The sequence below is a fragment of the Rhipicephalus sanguineus genome, chromosome 6 (genome assembly GCF_013339695.2).
Source record: "Rhipicephalus sanguineus isolate Rsan-2018 chromosome 6, BIME_Rsan_1.4, whole genome shotgun sequence".
Taxonomy (NCBI): domain Eukaryota; kingdom Metazoa; phylum Arthropoda; class Arachnida; order Ixodida; family Ixodidae; genus Rhipicephalus; species Rhipicephalus sanguineus.
Window position 1 is genome coordinate 44,154,085 of NC_051181.1, and position 21,871 is coordinate 44,175,955.

A 21,871-nucleotide genomic window follows, 5' to 3' on the forward strand; every position below is an offset into this window, starting at 1 on the left:
GTTGTAAATGACGGTAAACAGAAGCCACTATTGAGCCAAGAATCCGAAATCGTAATAAAGTCAAAAGGCATACCAAAACTGTCTACCAAATCTGTAATTCATCGACGTTGTTATTCACTGATCGCACATTCAAATGAAGACACTTCACTGATGAACCAAGCTACTCGCAAGGCAGAGAACTGCTAGCGTCGCATGGTAGCACGCACCCACCCAGAGCCATCGTGAGCAGACGTCTACATTGTTACATACGTAAACATATTCAACCCACAGAGAACTTAGCCAACTCACTGACATCATTGATCACATGCAAAGATTCGCCATCCTTCTTTCGGATGAGGATCTTCCCGTTGGCATATCATACATATCGAAAGCCATTATCGCGAGCCCATTGTTTCACCGTCCACAAAAGCGATCTAGCCCTACGTGTCAAATTTTCCGACATGAACATCTTTGAATCTTTCTTTCTTGGCGAGCTCTTTTTCTGTAGCCACATGTCCCTCAGTTTTTTGCTTTGAAAGCGCACAATAACAGCAGGCGTCTTATTTGCCTACGCAGAAAGCCGGTGATATGCTTCAATGTCATGGTCTCCGATCTTGGGAACCTGAATCAATCTAGCTACCTCATTAATATTTTGCAGAAGGTTCTCGTGTTCGTCGAATAACACACCATGAATCTCCAAGTTTCTGCTTCTACTGCGCATTTCCAAGTCGTTCAAGTCTGCATTTATCTGACGTAGTTCTTCGTCTGGCTTCGCGCGTTCCAACTGTTCAGTTCTCTTTTGGAGTTGCTCAATTTGTTTTTGCAGGCCATCGAGCCGTTTCAAATGGTATCGAAGTGATCAGACATCGTTTGCACTGCCTGTTCAATGCCATAAAACTTATCTTATAGCGGCATTAAAAGATCCAGTTTTCGGCTCAATTCAGCAAAAGCAACAGGAAGATTTCTTTCCAGGATTCTTTCGCATTCTATGCAAACTGTATTTTTCAGTATTTCTCCCTCAAAAGCTGTGTACAGTCGTCGCCTATGCCCATTGCTTTCAAAATATCTCACAAGATTTCCTAATAGATTAACGCTGTCGTACACCCCAGTGATGTCTAGAAAAGGCACCTACAGGGGCCTGTTTTGTATTTTAAATATTTCTATACACTGTGTAAGGACAAACAGTTGATCGTCTAACCGTTAACCCAACTTGTTACGCAGCCGTCTCGAATCACCCTCAACGTTGCGAGTACTTTTGATTTAATTTGAACTAATCGTCCAGATCTAGCTTCCCCTATACCATTTCTACCTAGTATTAGCGATCAAGTATTGGCTTTAATGCTAGCCCTCTTAAAGAAACTAAGGTTAAGAAAGTTATTTGTTATTATAAGAAGGCTAACTTTCAAGCAGTTAACAACGAATTATGCAAATTTATCGACAGTTTTTTTATTAACTTTGATACTCGTTCAGTTCAGACTAAGTGGGATATTTTTGTAGATCAGGTGCGTCTATTTACAGAAAAATACATGCCCAATCGTGTCATCACTTCCAATACGCAAGCCCCATGGTATTTCATACATCAAGCGCCTACCTAACAGAAAGAACAGTTCTATCGCTTCGTTAAATCTTCTTCTAATCAAGTACGTCGGGAATACTGTAACATTGCTAATCGTGCATACTTAACTGCACTAAAAAACGCTAAAGATAATTACTTAACCCATACGCTACCCGAAATGCTCAGAACATATATTCGTAAGTTCTGGCGCGTCATTAACCCCCCTTGCGATGGCACTCTCATACTAAAAGACGCAGAAGACCACGTAATCCCAAGTGACGCTTGCGCGATCGCTCTTAAGGATACGTTTTCGAAGTATTTTTCTGTTTCATCCTATATTCACCTACCAAACACTAATTCCCTCGACTATCTTATCATGTATCCTGTAACAGTTCATTCATCTCGCATTGCTAAACTCATTGTTAAATTACCCTCTAATTCAGCTGCGGGTTTCGACGGCATTAACAACAATTGTTTTTAAAAAGCACTAGCATCTTCAGTTCCATCATATTGGCCAAAATCTTTCAGCAATCTCTGTAAACACGTCTGTTCTAAACGTTGGTTCTGCCTTCGCAATGGAAAATAGGGACGGCGTTTCCGCTACATAAGTCCACCAAAAAAACTTGCCCATCCAATCTCACTGACCAGCACCTGTTTCAAACTTCTTGAACGTGTAATTTTCACCAACCTCGTTACTTTTCTCGATTCTAACTCATTCTTCACGATAGCTCAGCGTGGTTTCCGTAAAACATAATCAGGTGAAACGCAACTAATATTTACTCGTGGACTACACTGACGGTGACTGACTGGTGATTGTGCCTCGTCTGCTTACTGTGTTTCTTTAGATTTCAGTAAAGCGTTCGACAAGGTCTCCCATGAACTACTTCTTTTCAAGCTAAGTCTTTTAAACCTCGAGAGTAACATACTGAAATGGATTGAATATTTTTCTTTTCAACCGCTATCAGTTTGTTACTGCTAATAATCATGACTCACCATTAACTGAGATTCGTTCCGGTGTGCCTCAGGGATCAGTCCTAGGACACCTACTTTTCTAATATATAGGTGACCTGGTCAGGCATGGCAACTGGAGAAAGCGGGAGCCCGGAAGGGAGCTCACTGCCCGAAGACCTAGGAAAGACCTTGAACTCGCCATTCGGGGTGAGAGTAGAAAGGTTAGACAGAGAGAACAGGGAAATAAGGGACGAACTGTGCAGGGCGCGACTACAAAACGAGAAATCGGCCAAGAAGATTGCCGAGCTGTAGCAGGCCTCAGCGAAATCCTCAAGCACATGGAGGGGTACGCCGGAGGAGCCCCCACCCAGCCCGGGTTCGCAGAGCACACCAGTGCGGCGGCGGAAGAGGAGGTTGCCATGCTCGACGTGGACGGACTGACAGTTGGGTCCAAACGCAAAAATCCGAGTGGTACGCCACCGGATGACACCGGAAACATCACGCAGGAACGCAGGAATCGAAGAGACCTAGGTCAAATGCCAAGAAAGTAGACGTGCTCTTGCAAATGATCGACAAGCTGGCGGAGAAGACGGAACGCATGTTTGAAATGCTCCTTACGAGACTGAACGAGTCCGACGCTGAACGGAATGCGCAACACGCGACCGTTGACACTCAATGTTTGGCCGTGAACCAGCGTATACAAGACCTAGAACGAAGGAAGGCGCAGCTGCAGCAGCCGGGAAGGGTCAGTGCCCCGCATCCCGTCACTAGTGTCCATCTACTCGTCAACAGAAGTAACGACACCAATGCCACCCACCCTGGAACGGAAGGGACGCACGGTCAGTCGTGGCCCTCCAACACCCCCGCATGACCATGGCTACGCCTCGCATGCACAACGACAGACTCATCGTCTGGTAACGGAACTGCAGATGTTTTAAAAACAAAAATGCTACGTTGATGCAGTACATAAAAACTCTTTCGAAAAAGAAACTTCCAGACGTCATTGCCTTACAAAAACCTTATGACCACGCCAACCTTCCGGGGTACGTTACGCACAGTCCGCTCTCCGAGAGCACGGGGCGGAACATCGAGAGCACGGGGCGGAACGCCGCAAGGCTCCATGCTCTCCCCAAGGCTCTTCAACCTCGTCATGAGTGGCCTACTGGAGCGGCTCGACGCAATCGAGAGCATCAACCATACAACCTACGCGGACGACATTACGATATAGACCACTGAGAGCATGAGCTCTGGGAGCATGCAAGACAGGCTGCAGCGAGCGGTCAGAGAAGTCGAGAAGCACCTCGAATGCACGGGGCTCGTTGCGCTCCAAACAAGTTGGAGATCCTGCTCCACAGACCTCGAAAACCAGGACGCCCCCCGAGGGACGTGGCCGACGCCCGTCAGACGGGCGTGCGTGGCAAGACAAAAGAAGGGGGCGCATACCCACGGTGTCCAAGATACGAGCCCTCGGTCTCTGGCTGGAAGAAAACGGTGGCAATTCCGAGCTGGTCACCCGACTGCAGAAGAAAGTGGCAGCCGCCACGAACCTGTTAGAAGAGTCACGAGCAGGAGGAAGGGAATGAGAGAGCACAACGTAGTGAGACTAACACAGGCGTGCACTCTAAGCCACGACACGTACGTTGCTGCTTACGTCAATTGGAGTAACAGCGAAATCAACAAGCTGGACACGATCATCCGCAGGGCTTACAAAACTGCACTAGGCGTACCTCACTATACGGCCAACTGCAGGCTCTTCGGGCTGGGCGTGCACAACACGCTCGCCGAAATCATCGAAGCTCAGAGGACCGCCCAGATCGAGAGGCTGTCGGGCACCAAGACCAGAAGAACCATCCTCGGCTCCCTCGGGATTCGTTACCACGTGATGCGGGGACTGAATGACGCGCTATTGCCAGCGGTCAAGAACGCTATACTCACAGAGAATATACCCAGAAACATCCACCCAGTGCATGATGCTGAAAGGCGCAGGTGCGGAGTGGAGGCGATCCTCAAAGATCACGGCAGCCGAGAGGGTGTCCTTTTTGCCGACGCTGCTAGATACCCCTTGCCCGACCGACGACAACAGCAGAACGAGCGAGAGCAACAACGGCGCCAATCGACACATGCCTTCTCCATGGCGGTGGTCGACATGAGAACGGACCGTGGTCACGGGATCGGTGAGGCTGCCGTCGTCCGAGGCGACAGAAGAAATGGCCATAGTCCTAGCAATACTCCATAGTGGCAACGAGGACACACTCGTCGTGAGTGACGCCAAGACGGCGGTCCGAAACTTTACCAAGGGATGGGTCTCCGTCGAGATGGCGCACATGCTGAACGCCAGAGTCGTGGACTTTAAGTCCGGCGCGATCACCACCAAATATATCAAGTGGTTCCCCGCGCATGTGGGAGAGCTGGAAAACGGACAAAGACCCGACCTCCCGTCGAACCACAACGAGCGCGCCCACCTCGTCGCGAGACTGCTAACCCCCCGCGACGCGGACGAAAGGGCCACCGCTGCGCGAGACATCGTCGATGGCGAGGCACCCAAGGTTGGAGGACATTCTCCTGCGACGATGAGAACAGACCCCGAAGCCTTACAGGACTGCACGGATATCATGGCCACGTACCACGAGATCCTCAGCCACTACAGGAAAACGCGACAACTATATCCACCACCCCACAAGCAGCTAGAGAGGTCTCAGGCGTCTGACCTGAGACGTCTGCAGACTGACACATTCGAAAATACCTGACATCTGAACAGACTGTCCGTTGCTCCACGCACCGCCCGGCTGTCCGTGGTGCGGGCACGAGACAGCCGACATGGCACACATACTTTGGATGTGCGAGTGCGGTATTCGGCGCCACTAACCGGACGAGAGAGTGCACCCCAGGATGACCGGCTGAGCGGTGGCGAGCCGCCCTTCTCAGCCCACATCTAGTGGACCAAATCTGGGCTGTCCAGCGAGCCAGGGCTATCGGCGAAGACATCGCACGATGTTCCCCGGACGACGGCTCCTGGAGGCCTAGCCCGGGCCAGTGATTCCTCGTTGAACTCTAAATAAAGTTTATTACCTACCTTCCTAATAGCACGCTTGGCTACTTACGTCACATCTTTTCTAATACCGCATCACCCTTAAAACTACTACTTTACCTGTCATTAGTGTGCCCCAACTTAGAATACGCTGCAGCAGTGTGGGACCCACACAACTAAAACCTCATCTGTTCTTTCGAGCTCGTTCAAAATTATTCAGTTCGATTCATTTCTCCTAACTATAACCGTACTTCAAGCATAACTTCAATAAAAGGTCTGGCCGCCGCCTGAGGAAGGGGGGCTCCTGTAGGGCTAGTCTCCCGGCCCCCGCCTCCCTTGACCCCAGCAAGGACAAAATAAAGTTATGTCTCTCTCTCTCTCTCTCTCAATAAAAGCTAACTTATGCCTTCCATCACTAGCGTCTCGGAGGAATATAGCACGCTTAACTTTGTTGCACAAGTTCTATCATCATCCATCTCTCCAAAATAACTGCTTTCACAGCCGCGTTGCTTATCGCACCGTATCGATCATAGCTATGATGTCAGAATTAAAACAGGAAATACTAACACTTGCAGGCATTCCTTTTTCCCCAGAACATCCCGGCAATGGAACCACCTTCCCAATGACATAGTTGCCATCAATTATAAACCTTTTTGCAAGTATGTAGCTAACAATGTTTAACTAGGAAATCTTAACATGTTCTTTTTATCGTTTTGCTGTCCAGTAATACACGAAAATCAGCTGGCATTGTATATGCAGAAATTAATACCATGTTACCTTATTTCTTAACATGAGTACTTACAGTCGTTTACACAAAGCATTGCCTAACTACATTGTATGTATTGATATTACTAGTGTGTTATTTTATTACACTACTGTATTACGTTCTTACTGTATAATGTTACTGCCTAGTTGTTGCCCAACTTCCCGTTTTACCACTCTCTGTAACTTCTCTGTCCCTCTGTTACTTCTCTCTGTGACGCCATAGGGCTCTTAGGGCACGTAAGTCATAAGAAAAATAAAATAATTTAACCGCCTGTCGATTCGAAAACCATTCTGAAGTTCTCCCAAAATATCGCTATGTTCTGCCCACATTTCTATTTTTACTTTTACTGCCAGCGTCGCCATTCTGTACAGTACCGATGTAGTGGTTATCGGAATATACGAGTGAATGTTATCCTTTTCTCCCTTGTCTTTACAGATAAAGTTCATTCTACTTTTTCGCCAACTGTCCGGTATTTGTCTGTCCTGTAAGCACTTTTCTGCGGCTTTCAATGGGGCTACTTTAGTGTTATGTCTTAGTTCGTTAATGAGGCTGACGGGAACCCCATCTAAATCCGGGGCAGTGCTCTATCAATTTTTTCTTTGGCCCTTTTCCAGTTGAAATTCTTAAGTACTAGCTCTTCCTCGGTTGCGCTCTCCGTCACACTTTTATTCACCGGGGAAATCGCCTGGACGCCTTTTTTAAACGAATCGGCTCTTACCTTTCGGATGTAACCTAGCGCTTCGTACCCTTCCGAGTGATTTCCTCCTACATCTACAATATGTCGTTGCATTGTGACAGACATTCTGCCTGGTGCTTTTAAGTGACTCCAAGATACCATAGGCACGGCCTTCTTTTTTTCGTGAATCTCTCTCACCCAGCGTTCACTTTCACCTTTAGTTCTTGCCTCTACCAATTTCTGTACAATCAATATTTCTCTAAATATATTTCCCAAACTTTGTTGACTTCAGCCTGCGGCCACTTCTCCTTTTTTGCCTGCCTATGCTCCCGTGGTGCTTCACATGACTTTTCAATCGCTTCCCGGATTTTTTTGTTGCTCGTAGAGTAGGTAGCGGAAAAAATACGTAGACACAAGCAAGGAACACAAACAAGAAGCGAAGGCTATTAGAAATGATGCTTACGAAAACGAAAATCTGGGCGAGTTTGTAAGAATGCATGATAGAGCAGGTAGCGCAAAAAATACGTAGACACAAGCCAGAAACATAAACACGAGACGAACGCTAATTTATGCGCTCGTCTCGTGTTTATGTTGGCTTGTGTCTATTTTTTTTTTTGCGCTATCTCCTCTATGATGCATTCTTACAAACTCGCCCAGATTTCCGTTCTCGTAATCATAATTTCTTCTTCCACAAAACTTTTGGCTTCCTCTCTCTTTTCCAGCATATAGTTTACTTCTCTTTCCATATACTCTTCGTCATTAGTTGTAACAGCTCACTATTCGCAACTTTCAGCGACTATAGGGGGCGCCGCAAGAAATCAAAAATGGCTGTCGTTGCGGTGATCACCTGCACGCACGGAGTCAACGCCGCATGTGTTGTCATTGGTTGCTACCGCTTGCCGGTTAGGATAATTTTCCACGACATTGAACTTCCCATGCGGAAGCAGCTAACGCCTGAGTGCATAAAGTGCGAGACACACGGCATGATTTTGCGTCGGATTCTACGTCCAACACACTGGTGCAGGAGCCGGAATGGTGATGCTTCATCGTACTAGGTCGCCAGATCGGGCGTTCGGCGTGCGTAAAACTCGGCGGATTTTTAAATGCGAAGCATTTCTTAGCGAACTTCTGCGACTTTGAGCGTATCTATCTATCTATCTATCTATCTATCTATCTATCTATCTATCTATCTATCTATCTATCTATCTATCTATCTATCTATCTATCTATCTATCTATCTATCTATCTATCTATCTATCTATCTATCTATCTATCTTTCTATCTATCTATCTATCTATCTATCTATCTATCTATCTATCTATCTATCTATCCGCCTACGACTTTGTGCTCTCCTGGTCGCTTGGTTAATCGAATGGACACCAAAGTTCGTGTGGCGTAACATGACTCTATGACGAACACAACTGACAAGTCATAACATGAAAATCATGACACGCTTGTCAAGTACAGCATGACTTACGTACCACGCTCATGATGCACTGGCGGCCCTTTCGCTAGCTTTATATACACCAAAATTGGTATCTTGCGACGTGACTGTCTAACGAACATAAATAACACGAGTTAACATGAAAATCATGACACGCATTTCATGTACAGCATGACTTACGTGCCACGCTGATGGGGCGCGGGCGGCCGTTTCGCTAGCTTGATCTAGCCCGAAATTGGTATTGCGCGACGTGACTGTGTGACGAACATAAATAACACGAGTTAACACGAGAATCATGACACGCATGTCATGTACAGCATGACTTACGTGTCACGCTCATGGGGCGCTGGCGGCCGTTTCGCCAGCTTGATCTACCCCGAAATTGGCATCTTGCGACGTGACTGTGTGACGAACGTAAATAACACGAGTTAACATGAAAGTCATGACACACATGTCATGTACAGCATGACTTACGTGCCAGGCTCATGGTGCGCTGGCGGCCGTTTCGCTAGCTTGATCTACCCCGAAGTTGGTATTGCGCGACGTTACTGTGTGACGAACATAAATAATAGGAGTTACCATGAAAACCATGAAACGCATTTTGTTAAACGACATACAAGACGATGTATGCAGCTGTTTGCTGGCTGCTTCGCATTACATCGATTCCCACAATGCGTGGGATCTGCCGGCTTTTTTCTCATCCGCCCAGTCCGGCGATTGCACAGGAGACAGGTAACGTCGCGACGCGGGTGCCACCGGTCACCATGGCCGAGGATGCCGAGGCCCAGTGATGCCAACGTAGGTCAAAGTTGTTACGTCATTTACTTATTTGGGGTCGTAGAGGGTTTGGCAATAGATCTAGGGGTCGATGACACGGGGTTAGACACAGGCGCAGGTCCCGCAACCAGGTTGTTTGTGCTCCGGCGAGACTACAGAGCTCGGCCTGGCGGGTAATGCCTCGGCCAGGCTGCCTTCGTCCCCTAGAACGACTCATACTCAGGTGGTCACACGTAGAGTATGGTGCACGGACCTCTCGGATACGGTGACCCTTGACTACGCTGCTCGGCTCGGGTGTGACTGCTCAAGTAAACCTGTCGGATAGGGAGTGCCTCGACTGGTCTGCTGAGGCCGATCGTCGCCAACTGCCCAGAGGCCTGCCTCTGCTCCCCCTTTTGAATGGTCCCTCTTTGGGGGGAAGGGGGAGGCGAAGGTCAACCACCCGCTCTGTCGTCAGGAGGGGCCTTTCAGTCGTCGCTACCGTCCCAGCGCCATCTTTCGAGGGTCCATGCAACTCGTTATTTTCCAAGCATGGGCTCCGCCATCTCCGAGGCCACGTTTTCAAGCATAGTCCCGGGCACCATCACTTCCCCTCCCCCAAAATACACAGCGTCCTCGCTCGCCTCTAAACAATAACTAATAATAAACACAATCTTCTTGCCAAGGCTTTTTGTACAGTCCACGCGGCCTAGTGTTCATTTCGACATTCACGCTCGCAGACATGTACCGCTTGGGTGTTGCGATGTCCGCAGCGTCGAAAAATTCGTCATCGCTGTCCGTGGCACTGGCACTTTCACTTTTACGCACTGGCACTGATAATCGGCGCTCGCGCAGTGGTTTGGTAACATTTGCGTTGTCACTGATTTGGTCTGATGTTCGTTCACACACTTTTGACGTTGCAGCACTATCACTGTCAAACACTGGCACCCATGAGTGGCGTGTACCCAAGGAATCGGATGTTTCTTCACACACTCCTGGTATGGCAGTACACCCTACAGGGTCGCCTGGTACGGCATCACTATCACTGTCAAACAATGGCACCGATGGGTGGTGTGTACCCATGTCGTCTCTCCACGTCTTGATGTTGGCATTCTTATGTGAACGAGGTCACCAGGGGAGAATTTCTGTGTGCGCCGCTTTACGTCGTCGCCTTCCTTAATTTTTAGGGGCGACGGAGGGAATGTGGCTCAGTCCCTCCATTGTCGTTGTCGTAGCCACCCCAGCTGCTTCTCACAATGTTCACTAGAATGCGCTGCGCTGTGACAGTATATGAATTGCTCACTAGATGGCGTGGAGGCGCGCGCTGCGTGTGGGGTTATTGTGATAGGAGAGCGCCAGATGGCGCGTTAGGAGTCGAAAAGATAGAGTCACAGGAAAATTTTCATCAGAGTATCGCATCTGTTTTCCGCGTGCCGTCGCCGCCGCGATTGGCTTACTCGCATCACGTGACCTCTCGCCGCCATATCCCTTCCAAGCGCTTTGGCTGCAGGCGCGTTCAATGCAGAGCGTGGCCGGACATTTAGCTGTACCAGGGTCATGCAGACAGGGGCGTAAGCAAACATTTTTTCGGGGTGGGGGGGGGGCACTTCCTTGATCTGAAGTGGGGGCCTGGCAGGCAGATGTGGTCGAGTGTTATTTTGTGCTATGTATGCCACGGGGAAAAAAATCGAGGGGGGGAGGGCACGGTCTTGGTGTGCCACCCCCTGGCTACGCCACTGCATGCAGATGCCAGAAGAGAGTAGCTCACCAGCAATCGAACGTTACTGGTGACCTACTCTGGGAATCTCGTTTATTTTTGCAAGCCGTGTGGGAAAAATGAATGTCAAAGAGCGCCGTTCTACGTGGCTGCATAGCTGGCCTGAATGAATTCGCCCCCCTCGAATAACACTCCTTCCTACAGTGACCTGCACTAACTTTGCTGGAAAAGATCTTATGCGACAGGATACTTCACCTTTCCGTTTCGGTATGGTCAGCGATATTGAAAACTACATACCTTTCTATTTGCTCGCTGTTTATATCTCGATCTGTTGAACAGATTACGCATGCTATCCGAATTATAAGCGTGTCACGTACGAGAGCGAAATCGAAGACATAATAAAATAATAACTGTTTACTGGTATACCTTGAAGGAAATTGTGGCACGATCATTTGCCATTGCAAAAAACAGAAGCGTGGAACTATAAACTTGGCATAGGGCAATGTTATCAAGCGTATTTTTAAATTTGTTGCAAGAAATGCTGCTAATGGTTCGTTGCACCGAGCGTGCCCTTAAAATACTGTATAGTGGGTGAGAAATGGTCACAGCAAAAAAAAAAAAAGGCAGATCCCACGCATTGAGGAGTCGATTTTCTGCGAGCCCTATGTCTATATACATACTGTGTTGCAGTAGCATGCGCTTTCAAAATTCTGGGATGTGCGATTTCTGATCAAAAGAACATAAAGCACCGTGCCGAGGAAGTTTTAATAAGAGTGCATTCTGAAAAAAAAAAGTGCAGCAGTGCAGAAACCGAACCCCAGCTGTTTACGCAATGGCAGCGCCAAAAAACTGTTCCTCAGAACACAGTTGCAACGTTGGGAATATTAAGGAGACAAGAAATACAAAATGAAACAATTAAGTAGTGATGTCAATCATTTTTGATGACCTATTTTCTACGTTTCGCAAGATAAGATGCACCTTACCTACCGCACGCCGATTCGCCCGTGCGTTCGGCTGCTGGCGTTCCGAATCAAGACGTCGCGCACAACTTCCAATTACCGCACACACACAACTTCTATTACACATATCAACCAATTGAACAGCAAGCATGGTGCGCAAGCAAGCTATGCGTCAGCGATCAGCCGAAGGGCGCAATGTTAAATGTTCTCGATGTTGTTCGATAACGTTCTCGAGTGCAGTGAACCTGAACACCGACCGCAAAGCTAGCGTAAACAGCCAAGATTCACCAAATGTCGAAGCAAATGGCATCTCGCACGATGTCACTGCTCTAATGCAACTATGTTTACAGCTCCGGACCCAGCGAACACACATGGGCGTGACACGAAAAGCGACCGATGAAGCCATGAAGAGAGTTCGCGAGCACATGGCAACGTTCGCCGTACGTTTCATTAGTTACACCGCTAAGCGCGCAGTCGATCCATACCTGTCGATGACTCGAAATCACTTCTAATATCCTCTTGAAGAAACACACACAGATAATGCCGTTCCGCCGAGCGTAACACAGCACCGAGGCTAAAAGATCGGTCACTTCTCAACACACGCTAGCGACGCGCCGGACGGTCTGGAAGGGAAATGGCCGCCACCGCCCAATGTTGCCCGCGTGCAGCCTACCTTTGCGGTACTCTGATTTTCCAGTGACTCTACGAAAAGGCGCTCGCTCTTGGCGGGCTTCCTCTTTCGACGCTGCGCCATGAAGAGTGAGGACAAGGCGGCGGAGCGCAGGGCACGGAAAGCGGCTGCGGCGCGCACTCGCCGACAGGATCCGGCGGTAAGAGTTCGTAAAGTGATCACTAGATGGCGTTGGTGGCACTCGCAAGTGCCACAATACCGGAGGTACCGGTGCGTGACGGCAACCTGCAAAGAGCGGTTGTCGACGCAAACAAACAGATATGGCAGATGAGTAGAGAGAAAGGCATCGAGGTAGTGGAAATAAACAGAGAGGTGCACAGGTGGGGTGGTTTTCGAAGAGACGGAATACACTTCGATAGGAGGCTTGGCCATGAGGTGGGTTGGCGTCTTGCAGGACGCGCAGTAGCTTTTTTGGGGGGCACGCGGGCCCTTCGGTGCCCATGGTAGCTTGTAATGAGGAAAACAACCAGGGGGACTCCTTGACAGGTAGTATAGCGAAAAAACAGAGAAAAGGTAAAAGAAGGGAGAAGGCGCGTGTTGCAATTAGTTACATTAACATGCAGGGTGGCAGAAAAAAGGCAAAATGGTTAGAGATTGAGGGACAGTTAAACAAGGAACAGATAGGTGTTTATGCGGTTACAGAAACACACCTTAGAGACTTGGAAGAGCCACCACATATTGAAAATTATGTTTGGGAAGGATGTAACAGGATCACATCAGAAAGGAGCGGTGGGGGGGTTGGAATGCTAATTCATAGCAGAACAAAATGGGAGAGAGTGAAACAAACGTGTTCAGAGCACATGTGGGTTTCGGGCACAGTAGGTGGAAAGAAAACGTGGCTAGGTGTAGCTTACTTGTGGACAGGCAATAACTGCAGAGAAAAGAATCTGGAGATAGTGAAATGCATAAGCACCGATATTAAAGAATTTGGTCATGATGCCGAGATAATCCTTCTAGGGGACATGAACGCTCACATTCATGACCTTGACGGATATTCAGACACCATGGCAAGTTATTGCTAGATCTCTGCGAGCAACATAGTCTTGAGATAGTTAACGTGGGGCCTAAGTGTGAGGGGCAGATCACGTGGGAAGTCAGAAACAGGCAATCGAGCATTGATTACTGTCTCATGACAGAAGGAATATATGACAAACTTAGAGAGATGAGAATAGACAAAGAAGGCATTAACAGCTTAGGTAGTGATCATAAACGCATAATATTACAAATGGGATATAAAACTGAAAATAAGAACATAGAATCAAAGTTTGGCAGCTCGTATCTAAATGACAAACAAATAACAAATATAGCCGCAAGAGTCGAGGAAAAAGTAGACGAACTACCAGGCAAAGACTGGAAGTATAGTGAGCTGCTACATGTAATCACGAAAGAAATGGAAATAGAGAAGAAAACTATTTGTTGGAAAGGAAAGAAAAAGCCAAAAAGTTGGTGGAACAAAGAAATCCGGGAAGCGATCGAGATGCGACGTCAGGCATCACGGGAGCACAGAAAGGCAAAAAAGGAGAAGCGGCCACAGGACGAAGTCAACCAAATATGGGAAATATATTTAGAGCAAAAATCCATTGTGCAGAAATTAGTCGAGGCAAAAATTAAAGGTGAAAGTGAACGCTGGATGACAGAGATTCGCGAAAAGAAGAAGGCCGCGCCTAGGATATTTTGGAGCCACCTAAAAGCGCTGGGTAGGAAGTCTGTCACAATGCAACAACATATAGTAGATGAAGGAGGAAATAAATTGGAAGGATATGAAGCGCTAGGTTACATCCGAAAGATAACAGCCGATTCGTTTAAAAAGGTCCCCCAGGGGATTCCCCCGGTGAGTAAAAGTACGCAAAGGAGTGCAACCGACGAAGATGTAGTACTAGAGAATTTCAATTGGAAGAAGGCCGAAGGAAAAATTCCTAAGCGCACTACTCCGGGCTTAGATGGGGTTCCCGTCAGCCTCATTAACGAACTCGGACATAACACTAAAGAAGCACTGCTGAAAGCCGTAGAAAAGTGCTTACAGGAGAGGGAAATACCAGACAGTTGGAGAAAAAGTAGAATGAACTTAATCTATAAAGGCAAGGGAGAAAAGGATAACATTCGCTCGTATAGACCGCTAACAATTACATCGGTGCTATACAGGTTGGCGATGCAGGCAGTAAAATTAAAAATAGAAGCGTGGGTAGAACAAAATGATATTTTGGGAGAACTTCAGAATGGATTTCCAATCGACAGGCGGTTAGACGATAATCTGTTTGTTCTTACCCAGTGTATAGAAATATCTAAAATAGAAAACAGGTCCTTATACGTAGCTTATCTAGATATCACCGGGGCGTATGACAACGTTAATCAGGAAATTTTGTGGGATATATTGAAGGAAGTGGGCATAGGTGACGACTGTGTACAGCTTTTGAGGGAAATATACCGAGGAAATACAGTTTGTATAGAATGGGAAGGAATAAGTAGCAAGGACAGCGTTGAAATTAGCAAGGGGCTGAGACAGGGATGCCCTTTGTCCCCGCTGTTATTCATGCTGTACATGGCGAGGATGGAAAAAGCGCTAGAAGGTAGCAACATTGGATTTAATTTGTCACACAAACAGGTCGGAGCGATGGTTGAGCAGAAGCTTCCAGGTCTATTTTATGCTGATGATATTGTCTTATTTGCGGACAGTCAAGATGATATACAGCGACTGGCAGATATATGCGGAAGGGAGTGTGAGGCTCTAGGACTAGGATTTAGTGCAACAAAATGTGGATTGATGGTATTCAATGATCACGGAGACCATACGGTATTAATACAGGGCCAAAAAATACCGAGGGTAAGCGAGTACAAGTACCTCGGAGTATGGGTAAATGAGGGGGATAGATATATGGAGGTACAAGAGAAAGCATCGGTAGCAAAGGGAAAGAGGAATGCTGCAATTATGAAGCACAGAGCTTTATGGGGATACAATAGGTACGAGGTGCTTCGAGGGCTGTGGAAGGGTGTGATGGTTCCGGGGCTTACATTTGGGAACTCAGTGGTGTGCATGAAGTCAGAGGTGCAATCAGGAATGGATGTAAATCAAAGGACGGTGGGCCGCCTCGCGTTGGGCGCTCACGGGAAGACGACAAATGAGGCGGTAAAGGGTGATATGGGATGGACAGGCTTTGAAGTGAGGGAAGCGCAGAGCAAAATGAGATTCGAAGAGAGGCTGAGGAAAATGAAGGAGAGTAGATGGGCAGAGAAGGTTTTCAGGTATTTGTATAGAAAAAGCGTTGACACGCAGTGGAGAAAAAGAACTAGGAGGCTCACCAGTAAATATACGGCTGGCAGTGCGGGCGATATAACAAGGAGCATTAAGCGGAAGGTCAGAGAGGCGGAGAGGACTTATTGGATGACAGCGATGGAAAAGAAGCCGGCTCTGAGTAACTACCGAAAAGGAAAAAACGAAATAAGGAGGGAAAGGTTTTATGATAATTCAAGGGGAAGCGCTTTACTGTTTGAAGCAAGGTCGGGCTGCCTTAGAACGCGTAGTTATAAAGCGAGATTTAGTAACGAAGAAGAACAATGTACATGCTGCGGGGGAACTAAGGAAACGATGGAACATGTACTGATTGAATGTGGCGATATTCACCCAGGTATACGTGTGGGCACGAGTCTACATGAAGCCTTGGGTTTTAGGGACAACAATGGAAAGCTGAACACGTCCGCGATAGAAATAAGTAAGAGACGGTTAGAGTATTGGTGGCAGAAAAGTAGAGATAAAGAACAAAAATAAATAATGGGGGAAAAATAAGGTCATGCTGCCTTAAGAGGCAGAGAGATGGACCGTGAATTTATATTTTTGGTATAATAACATAGATTTAATCAATGTAGATAAGGTATTAGGCCAACATGAAACAAGGAAGCTTTTTTTTTTTTTTTTTTTTTCGAGCCTGGTGGCAGACATGTCACCGCCCCGTTTTAAAGGGGACGCTCATAGCATCCATCCATCCATCCAGTGGTTAGAGATTGAGGGACGGTTAAACAAAGAACAGATAGGTGTTTATGCGGTTACAGAAACACACCTTAGAAACTTGGAAGAGCCACCACATATTGACAATTATATTCGGGAAGGATGTAACAGGATCACATCAGTTAGGAGAGGTGGGGGCGTTGGAATGCTAATTCATAGCAGAACAAAATGGGATAGAGTTAAACAAACGTGTTCAGAGCACATATGGGTTTCAGGCACAGTAAGTGGAAAGAAAACGTGGCTAGGTGTATCGTACTTGTGGACGGGAAATAACTGCAGAGGAAAGAATCTGAAGATAGTGAAATCTATCAGCACCGATGTTAAATAATTTGGTCATGATGCCGAAATAATCCTTTTAGGGGACATGAACGCTCACATTCATGACCTTGACGGATATTCAGGCACAAATGGCAAGTTATTGCTCGATCTCGGCGAGCAACATAGTCTTGAGATAGTTAACGCGGGGCCTAAGTGTGAAGGGCAGATCACGTGGGAAGTCGGAAACAGGCAATCGAGCATTGATTATTGTCTCATGACAGAAGGAATATATGACAAACTTAGAGAGATGAGAATAGACGAGGAAGGCATTAACGGCTTGGGTTGTGATCATAAACGCATAATATTACAAATGGGATATAAAACTGAAAATAAGAACATAGAATCAAAGTTTGGCAGCTTGTATCTAAATGACAAACAAATGACCAATATAGCCGCAAGAGTCGAGGAAAAGGTACACGAACTGCCAGGCAAAGACTGGAAGTAATAGAGCTGCTACATGTAATTACGAAAGAAATGGAAAAAGAGAAGAAAACTATTCGATGGGAAGGAAAAAGAAAGCCAAAAAGTTGGTGGAACAAAGAAATCCGGGAGGCGATCGAGAAGCGACGTGAGGCATCACGGGAGCACAGACAGGCAAAAAAGGAGAAGCAGCCACAGGACGAAGTCAACCAAATATGGGAAATATATTTAGAGCAAAAATCCATTGTGCAGAAATTAGTCGAGGCAAAAATTAAAAGTGAAAGTGAACGCTGGATGACACCTAAAATGATGACACCTAAAAGCGCTGGGTAGGAAGTCTCTCACAATGCAGCAACATATGGTAGATGAAGGAGGAAATAAATTGGAAGGGTATGAAGCGCTAGGTTACATCTGAAAGATAACAGCCGATTCGTTTAAAAAGTTCGCCCAGGGGATTCCCCCGGTGAGTAAAAGTACGCAAAGGAGTGCAACCGACGAAGATGTAGTACTAGAGAATTTCAATTGGAAGAAGGGCGAAGAAAAAATTCCTAAGCGCACTACTCCGGGCTTAGGTGGGGTTCCCGTCAGCCTCATTAACGAACTCGGACATAACACTAAAAAAGCACTGCTGAAAGCCGTAGAAAAGTGCTTACAGGAGAGGGAAATACCAGACAGTTGGCGAAAATGTAGAATGAACTTAATCTATAAAGGCAGGGGAGAAAATGATCACATTCGCTCGTATAGACCGCTAACCATTACATCGGTGCTATACAGGTTGGCGATGCAGGCAGTAAAATTAAAAATAGAAGCGTGGGTAGAACACAATGATATTTTGGGAGAACTTCAGAATGGATTTCCAATCGACAGGCGGTTAGACGATAATCTGTTTGTTCTTACCCAGTGTATAGAAATATTGAAAATAGAAAACAGGCCCTTATACGTAGCTTACGAGTATCTAGATATCACCGGGGCGTATGACAACGTTAATCGGGAAATTTTGTGGGATATATTGAAAGAAGTGGGCATAAGGACGACTGTATACAGCTTTTGAGGAACATATACCGAGAAAATACACTTTGTATAGAATGGGAAGGAATAAGCAGCAAGGACAGCGTTGAAATTAGCAAGGGGCTGAGACAGGGATGTCCTTTGTCCCCGCTGTTATTCATGCTGTACATGGTGAGGATGGAAAAAGCGCTAGAAGGTAGCAACATTGGATTTAATTTGTCACACAAACAGGTCGGCACGATGGTTGAGCAGAAGCTTCCAGGTCTATTTTATGCTGATGATATTGTCTTATTTGCGGACAGTCACGATGATATACAGCGACTGGCTGATATATGCGGAAGGAAATGTGAGGCTCTAGGACTAGGATTTATGCAACAAAATGTGGATTGATGGTATTCAACGATCACCAAGACCGTGCGGTCTTAATACAGGGCCAAAAAATACCGAGGGTAAGTGAGTACAAGTACCCCGGAGTATGGGTAAATGAGGGGGGTAGATTATGGAGTTACGAGAGAAAGCATCGGTAGCAAAGGGAAAGAGGAATGCTGCAATTATGAAGCACAGAGCTTTATGGGGATACAATAGGTACGAGGTGCTTCGAGGGCTGTGGAAGGGTGTGATGGTCACGGGGCTTACATTTGGGAACTCAGTGGTGTGCATGAAGTCAGAGGTGCAATCAGGAATGGATGTAAATCAAAGGACGGTGGGCCGCCTCGCGTTGGGCGCTCACGGGAAGACGACAAATGAGGCTGTAAAGGGTGACATGGGATGGACAGGCTTTGAAGTGAGGGAAGCTCAGAGCAAAATGAGATTCGAAGAGAGGCTGAGGAAAATGAAGAAGAGTAGGTGGGCAGAGAAGGTTTTCAGGTATTTGTATAAAAAAAGCGTTGACACGCAGTGGAGAAAAAGAACTAGGAGGCTCACCAGTAAATATACGGCTAGCAGTGCGGGCGATATGGCAACAAGGAGCATTAAGCGGAAGGTCAGAGAGGCGGAGAGGACTTATTGGATGACAGCGATGGAAAAGAAGCCGGCTCTGAGTAACTACCGAAAGGGAAAAAACGAAATAAGGAGGGAAAGGTTTTATGATAATTTCACGGGGAAGCGCTTTACTGTTCGAAGCAAGGTCGGCTGCCTTAGAACGCGTAGTTATAAAGCGAGATTCAGTAACGAAGAAGAACAATGTACATGCTGCGGAGGAACTAAATATTACACCATGTCCCGCTAAAGGGGATCATGAGGCGATGCGAAGCCGGAGCACTTGCACGATCGCGTTCCGTTGGCGTTCCTTGGGCATGCTACCGACCTCGCGTCGTGGAACGCGAAGACGGACGCTACGCGCGTCGTATCTTCCATCTAGCCTGGCCGTTAATTCTCACAGGGCGAGCGGGGAACGCGGTCGACAGGCGGGCGAGAGGGGGCAGCGTGGGGGAGGAGAGAGAAGCGGAGGGGACGCGCATGCGCTCGAGCTCATCGCGGCGTTGTGCAGGAGAGAATTTCGGCATGCCTAGCCCGCGTTTCAGAGTAAGAGTGGAAAGGGGGAGGGGAGAGGGAAAGGGGAGAGGGTGAGTGGAGAGAGGAGGGGACAGGGTGAGTGGAGAGGCGGTGTGTGGGGAGGGTATGCGCATGCACAGTAAGGGTGGTCACGCCGCACACCACCACGACCACCACCACCGGATTGAGCTCCGCCTTAAGATACTTCGCATCTAAAAAACGATGGAACATGTACTGATTGAATGTGGCGATATTCACCCAGGTATACGTGTGGGCACGAGTCTACAGGAAACCTTGGGTTTTAGGGACAACAATGGAAAGCTGAACACGTCCGCGATAGAGGTAAGTAAGAGACGGTTAGAGTATTGGTGGCAGAAAAGTAGAGATAAAGTACAAAAATAAATAATGGGGGGAAATAAGGTCATTCTGCCTTAAGAGGCAGAGAGATGGACCGTGAATTTATATTTTTTGGTATAATAACATAGATGTAATCAATGTAGATAAGGTATTAGGTCAACATAAAACAAGGAAGGTTTTTTTTTCTTCAAGCCTGGTGGCATACATGTCACCGCCCCGTTATAAAGGGGACGCTCATAGCATCCATCCATCCATCTATAGTGATACATGGTAAAGGCTAGTGTGACGGGATATCACTAGATGGCGCTAGCGCAGCGTAGTTGACGAATAAAATACGAGGTGGCGCTGCGGTGCTCGCTCCATTCATGTGTATGGGAGTGCATAGTGTGATGAGCGATCACTAGATCATTGGATGGAGGCGATCATTCGAGATGTTTCGATGCAATGCGATGGGAGACCGCTAGGGGTGAGAGCTATAAAATGCGCTCGCCTCTTTCGCTCGGAGTCGCTGCGCCATATGTGGAGCGGAGGGCACGGAATGCGGCTGCAGCGCGCGCTCCGAGACAGGACCCGGAGGTGAGAGCCCACGAAGCCGAAGCTGCATGGAGGCGCCGCGAAACGGATCCCGTCGTTCGAGCCCGCGAAGCAGAAGGCGCACGGCGACGCCGAGAAGCGGATCCAGAAACTGTGAGAGCCCGAGAAGCGGCGAGGAAACGCGCGTACAGGACGTGCATAGACATTGCATTTACGAACGTCCAACTGCAATCCATAGAACCGCTCTCCTTGCATTTCACGGACCACAAAGACGTCATTTGGAAGGGACAACGGAAGCCAAAAAAATCATCTAAAAAACGAATATAGGTTCTTATGCCTCACACAATGGTTCTCACGTCTTTCATGATGATGTAATGGGTGAATTTTCACGGAAGAGTCATGAACCTCCGGAGCTTAGCCCACTCATCATCATTCCCCCCGTGGATATGCTGTCATTTTTTTCTTTACTTTGGAGCTCACACCTGGTGACAAGTCGTCTGACCTCTTCCCATCGTGCCGCCACGCTTTTGTTTGAAGCCGTCTGTACTTCACAATCCCCGAGTCCGAGGGCCGCGTTGATGGGCAATGAAGGTTCTCTTCCGTAGAGGAGGAAGAGGGCGAATAACCTGTCGTCTCATGTACCGATGAATTATAGGTGAACAGCACGTACTGAAGGAATTGATCCTAATCCCGGTGGTGTGATGACACACATTTGCTAATCATGACGCCCAATGTGCGGTTGAGTCTCTCGCAGAGGCCATTAGTTCTCGGATGGTAGGCCGTCGTGCGTGCATGGTTGGTAGTCGTCAGTCGGAATAGCTCTTCCATCATTGCTGCAGTGAAGTGACGGCCCCGATCCGTGATGATGCGTTCAGGGGCACCATGGCGAAGGACTACCGTGTCCAAGAAGGCTTTTGCATATGAATATGCCGTCGCCTCGCGTGTCGCTACTGCCTCCGCCCACTTTGTGTAGTAGTCTATCATCACCACAATATACTTGTTGCCCTCCTCAGACTATGTAAGTGGGTCGACGAAGTCCATACCAATTTGTTGGAATGGCTCCAAAGGCTGTAGTTCTCCTGCTGGTTTCGTATTTGGTACGTTCCTTGGTTGGCAGTCGGGGCACGACTGAACATAGTGTGTCATCTCCTTGAACATTTTTGGCCAGAAGTACGGCTGTCTGATTTTCTTCAGAGTTCTCCCAATCTCGAGATGACC